General features: G+C 45.5%; 1 protein-coding gene and 1 long non-coding RNA gene across 4 annotated transcripts in view; one reads left to right on the top strand and one right to left on the bottom strand.

Moving 5' to 3' along the window:
* LOC112486873 (uncharacterized) overlaps positions 1–4,764 on the top strand; it is a 23,923-nt gene extending 19,159 nt beyond the window's left edge. Inside the window, exon 4 of the long non-coding RNA XR_003049432.1 lies at positions 2,979–4,764. This is a non-coding gene — a long non-coding RNA (uncharacterized LOC112486873). The remainder of the gene's footprint in view (positions 1–2,978) is intronic.
* Positions 1–6,280, bottom strand: part of gli3 (GLI family zinc finger 3) — a 114,406-nt gene that overhangs the window by 30,149 nt on the left and 77,977 nt on the right. The gene's annotated exons all lie outside the window — the stretch shown is intronic.

Raw genomic sequence — 6,280 nt, 5'->3', positions numbered from 1 at the left:
GGGCTCCGGCCCGCGGCGCCTCCGGCCACGTCCAGACAAACGCGCCGAGACACTATCTCGCTGCTGCCATCTGTGAAACAGAGAGAGCGCAGCGCCACATTCCAACTGCTCCCTACGCAGACATTTCCTCAGATCAAAGACAGTTTTCACCACGGCGTCTTAATCAGAGGGAAACGTTACAGGCAGGGCCCGCCCCGCCCCCAACGCAACCCCCGCCCCCCACTTCACTGAAGGAAAGTGCTGTGAGTTTTTTACCAGAAAAGTTGATTCTGAAACATGGAAGAGAAGGTGAACGGTTCACTCTGAGTGGTGTGAATGAAAGTGTGAATGAAAGTGTGAACGGTCTCTTCATGTGGCCTTTGACCAGTCAAGGTTGACCCCCACCCTCACCCTATTCTCTCACCCCCCCGTGACCTTGAAACGTAATAAGCAGTATATAAAACCTTTGTAATTATCAACAGTTAAAGACAGCTCAGAAATATTAGTAACAACATTCGCAAAAGTACGTGTTTATGTTTAAAAAAAATTAGCAAAAGATTAAGAATTCTTGGCAAAAATGTCACAAAACTGCTGGAAGTTAACGGAAAATGTACAATAAGTTAGTCCACTGGTCTAAAATAAGCCAGACATCGACCGAAATTTAGCCCAAATAAAAATCAAAGTGAGATAAGAAAAAACAGAAAGCAGTTAAAAGAGAGAAAATAAATTTCTTAAAGTGAGAAAAATTGCCAAAATGAGCATAAAGAGGAATGAAAACTGTCTGAAAAAATAACTAAAAGTTATGGGTTGGATGAGTTTGGCCGACGCGATGTGTTTTGGTGTGAAATAAAGTTGAAAAAACAAAAACGAAGAAGCAGAGAAACTTCTTTCAGACCAGGCCGTAGATGAACTCATTTCCTCCTCCGTCTCATAATTGGCTCAGAGGCCAAAGAAAGTTCATAATGACGGCCTCCGGCACAAAGGCCGTCCCCTGAGCACATGGGGAAATCCACACATCATCCAGACGTTAAGAGGCTGAGACGATTAGACTGAATTAGCCCCTGCACTCCACCGTGGCCCCCAGTGGACACGTCCACTGTGACAAAGGAGCCCGGGAAGAGGAGGGGGGGGGGGTCTGAGGAAGGACAGTCAAAGACCTGGGCCACGGTCTCTGTCTCAGATTGACCTTGAGAAAGGAGAAGGGGAAGTGGAACAGCCCAATTACAACCTCCGCCCTCCGTCTCCTGGTCCCCCACCGACCACATCGGTTCCTCAGTTTAATGAACGAGCCGAGGCCGGGGCCAATAATGAGCACCGAGGAGCGGCGTCCACACACACACACACACACACACAAACTAAAACGTTCGGGAACATATCTGTAATTAACCCAAAGGGGCCGAGAGACGATTTTAACAGCTTTCGCTGTGTCCAAGTGCGAGACAATGTCTCTGGCTGATGTCATAGGTCAGCGAGAAAAGATCAGGATAGAAAAACTGTAAAACGTTAGCCAAATACATGCTAAAACGTACTGAAAAACATGAGGTGAAAGTAGCTAAAAGTGACTCAGGAGCTAAAGGCTACTTTAGGCTAGCAAAAAGATCGGGATTTTAATAAGAAAAAAAAACGTAAATGTAATTAAAATTTAAGGTTTAAGTGATCTTTTAGCATTTTATTTTTAGCTAAAGTACCTTCAAGCTACAGTAGATGGATAGCTAAAGTTAGCATCGATCAAATTTAAGTAAAAGTCTGAAAAAAATACCAAAAACTAAAAGAAAAAGAGACAAAACTTGTAACTAAAACTAAGCACTAAAAACTGTTGATGCCAAATTTGGGCCCCAAGCCAGATGTTGGACATCAGATCAAAAGATGTCGTGTGTTTCCACAGTTGTGTTGTTTTGACGTTCACCTCCATGTGAGGAGTGTGTTTCTGCACGTCTGCCGTCACGCCGCAGTTCTCACTTCCTCCACACCTCACGGGCCAAACTGAGGGCAAGTGTCAGCATTAACACAGGTGTGTGTGTGAGTGTGTGTGTGTGTGTGTGTGTGTGTTCACGATAAGCCGTGTCATGTGCTTGAAAGCCACCATGGCACCGCTCATTTGCACACATCACAACACGACGACAGCAGAGTGACGCTCGCTTTGATGTCAACATGAACGTACACACACACACTTATCTTTTTATGCCCGCACACACACACACACACACTTTTCTCGGTTATCGTAATGGAAGAGACCACGTGAAAACACCACGACGCAGAAATATTCTTCCGTTGTGTGTATTTTTCCACACCTGACATTTTTACTGTGACACGTGATAAAGTCTGTCCCTTCGTTTGAAAAAGTTACAGGACAGTTAGCTACGTTGTTGGCTAAGCTAACATACGCCTGTGCTAACTAATGTTTCTAATATTAGGTTTCAATCTATGTTGGCTAAGCTAACGTACGCCTGTTAATGTTTCTAATATTAGGTTTCAATCTGAATATTTGTCTTGATTGTTTTATCTAGACTTGGCTGTTAGTCATTCATGGCTAACGTTTAACTGTCGTCTAGACTTGGTTAGTATTTTTCTAACCATAAGTCATTCATGGCTAACGTTTAACTGTCCCCTCGATGAACCTTTGGCTATTTTTTCTTTGCTAACTTTGCGCTAGCCACTTTCGCTTCTAACTTTTTATCCTTTAGCTATTTTTGTATAATTTTGATACCTCTTTTTTTTAATTGTGCTTTGGCTAATTTACTCTTTATTACACGATGATGTCACCTATTTCTGGACTAGCACATTTTCAGCTAGCTTTAGCTATTAGCAATTTTGGAAATCTATGATTTAATATCTCGGTACATCCTGCTGTAATATTCTAGATCTTTCTCTGACTCTGAAGTTATCTTTAAACTTCCAGACAGGCTAATGAATACGTTTATGGCAGAGATGTTTCCACAGCCACGTATTCAATTTCATTCACGAATTTTTTTTTCCCCTCCACACGTCTGTTTGAACAGAGCCAGACTCCACGGTCCGGCTGCAGTGACACTGATGAACCCTGTCATTCCTGGGCTGCGGCTCTTTGCGCCGACCTTGGCTAAATGCCTCCACTTTGCCTCGTTTTCCCAATTAACTTAGCGAATAAGAAGAAAGCGGCAGTGGCAGCCTGGCATCGCTGGGAATGGAAAGAAGACGGGGAAGTGGAGAGGACAGACATGTGGACCGGGGTGGGGACCGTGGTGGCACGAGGAACAAAGACACGTGGTGTATGTCTGTGAAAGAGGAGGCGAAATGTTTTGACAAGAGGGGAAAAAAAAAATGTTTTTACAGAGAAATCCCATTGGTCTCCACCTGCTGGTTCAAGACACAATGCAAAATTTATAAAATCAAGACTCTACGACAAAGGTCAAAGGTCAGGTCAGCTAAAAGTTAGCAAAAAAAAATACATCTAGTGAAAGGACAACCAAAGAATATTGAAACATTAAATTATTAATAACCTTAGGTTATACCCAGGTAATTGAGTTTACCTAAAAGTAGAAAAAATATATGGCTAGAACTAGCTAAGGGCTAGTATAGCTAAGAAAGTATAGAAACAACAAAGAAAATAGCTTAACATAAAAAAGTTACTAAAGGTTAGCCAAGCAGCCGAAACATTAACAAATTTGTAAGATATCCAAAATGATACCAAAATACTGAAAGTCCCGAATAATTGCTGTGTAGCTGAAGCGATACTTAAGAGGGTTAGCCAAGAGATAGCTAAATGTCAGTTGAAAATGTAGCTAAATATAGGAGCCGGGATCGTTAAAAGCTTTACAAGAATCAGTCAACAATAACACGAGTGCACAGGTAGCTAAAAGTTAGCTGAGAACGAGGAGCGCCGAGGCAGGCTGGTGGAGGAGCTCAGGGACTACAGTAAAGGAGGAGGTCTCTGGGGGAGAACCAGAACCAGGTGTGAGGGGATTTGAGGAGGACAGCGGGGAGACGGATGGTCCTGAAGAAGCAGCGGAGAGAGAAAAATCACCAGGAGGGGTCGGATCCTGAGAGTCCAGCCGTGATGGTCTTAGCATCTGCCAGAGTGCATTAATCAACGGGAGGAGAGGAAGTAATCCCACGTCCAGCAGGGTGTGCTGGAATGTGTGTTCCCGCTGCATCCACGCCGTGTCCTTATGGGGACATTTTGCAGGTCCCCACCGCAGACAAAAACCAAAGCAGTGTGTGTGTGTGTGTGTCTGAGGAGCATGGTCGCACGGACGACCATCGTCAGGAGAGAGTCGAGATCCGACGTCCCTCTGTCGGCTGATTTACTCCTGGAGGTGTCCCGCAAACATGGCACCAGAAACAAACACGACTTTGGTCATACGGAAGCCATTTCCTTCCCCTCTCTCTCTCTCTCTCTCTCTCTCTCTCTGTCAGCGCTTCTTCAGACGCTGCATGTTTACACGACGAGGTCTGCGGATTTTTAAAACCATCGTCTCGTTTCACCGGACGCACGTGCGCTGGCCAAGTGTAAATATGAAGTTTTTTGAGGTTTCAAGGAAGTGTGTGTGTGTGTGTGTGTGTGTGTGTGTGCGTTCATGTAAACAGGCCTTGAAACGTTGTTGGAACCAAGGTTATATCAACAGTAGTAACTTCTAACTTTCTGTTATTTGCAGTAGAAACACACATTTATGGCCAACGCCGACGACTTCATCGCGGACAGAAGCTATCATTGTGGTGCGGCGGCAGCCGGAGCGGGTGGTATTGACACAGCGGCGCTGCTAAAACAGGAACTGCGCCTTTTTTTTTTTTTTTTTTTTTTTTTAACAAAAACCTCTTCAGCCGAAGGGGCAAATGCGCGGGGCGGGAAAGAAAGCCTTTTTTTTTTTTTTTTTTTTTTACAAAAAACCTCTCTAGCCGAAGCGTGAAATGGCCGTGCATGGAATGAAAGAGAGAAAATCTGGATCGGTTCTGAAACGTCGCGCCGGAGCGCGGGAGTCGGTTCCAAATTCAATACCGCAGCAACTGTGGATGTTTCACAGACCATCATAGTTTAATCTGCCGCTGTCGCGCTGCCCGAGGAGAAAGCCGAGAGTCGATGTTAATGAGATTTAAACCCGTGGTTGTGTTTGAAACATTATCATATAAAACAGTGAGGCCTGTGAGCAGCTGGACAGACGGACAGAGGGACAGACGGACAGAGGGACAGACGGACAGACGGACAGAGGGACAGAGGGACAGACTGTCTCCTCCAGTCTTGATGAGCTTTTAACTCACTTTACACCAGAGGTGTTCAACGGGAGGTTGGTGGTCCTTAAGAGGACCGGGGGGGGGGGGGGGGGGGTATTGTTTGTTTGACCTCTGAGTCTCTGACGGGGTTGAGGGATTGGAACTCAAACTCTTGGCCTGTCGGTCCAAAGTGGCGCACTTCTGACCGCCCACAACTAGGTGTCAGTATAATGTGATCTGACCACCTGCTGTTGGTTTTTGGCGGGACTAAAGTGACCCCCGGGTCATTTTGGTTCGATGCCCCTGCTGTTCTGGATTTATGGTCAAATGTAAGTTGCTGTTCTGGATTTATGGTCAAATGTATAAATATTTTTAAATTGTCTTTGTACTTTTTGGGTTTAGGGTTTGGCAGCTTTGACACTTTTTCTCTAATGTTCAGATCAGACATGTAGAGACTGGAGGATTTGCGGCTCGACTGTAGATTGATGGGTGACGGTGTGCGCTGCTATGGCGATGGTTTCTACCAGACGGATTTGCAGGATTAGAAACCGGGCCAAACCCTCATGGACCAGTTCCTTCTCACGCAAGGTTTTGGATGACACCGGCATCTGTCACATGTCAGGTGCTCCGCGGATTGATGTTGACAGCATCAAGCCAACCCACTACCCTCACCAACCTTCTCACCTCCGTATCACACCTGATAGTCGACTCCCCCGCACTCCCCCTTCTACCCACATTCTCCACCGAGCCGTGGCACAAGTCTGCCGCCGTCTCTGAAAACCAAAACCGGAGAGAAGGGAGAGAGGGGTTCCTGACAGCAGATACTGCAGCACTTTAAAGCTCCAAACCCTTTCAATGAGATCAAAGACTCATGGGAACCGAGTCAAAAAGAGCAAAGGACAGGAAAGAGAGACGGGGGACGGGGGGACAGGGGGACGGGTGGTGGAAGGGGGAGGACAGTAGATACAGTCAGATTTGGTAATGATTCCATGGTCTTCATCAAATTTATGTCACTAAAGAACGTAACAAAGACTTCCATTCACGTCTTTAGATGAATTACGATAATTACAGGGATCCTTCGACAGCACACGTTCAAATTCTGCTCCGACCGACT

Source organism: Cynoglossus semilaevis, chromosome 3 (assembly GCF_000523025.1).
Source record: "Cynoglossus semilaevis isolate Cse_v1.0 chromosome 3, Cse_v1.0, whole genome shotgun sequence".
NCBI lineage: Eukaryota > Metazoa > Chordata > Actinopteri > Pleuronectiformes > Cynoglossidae > Cynoglossus > Cynoglossus semilaevis.
This window is presented reverse-complemented; position numbering and strand designations above follow the sequence as displayed.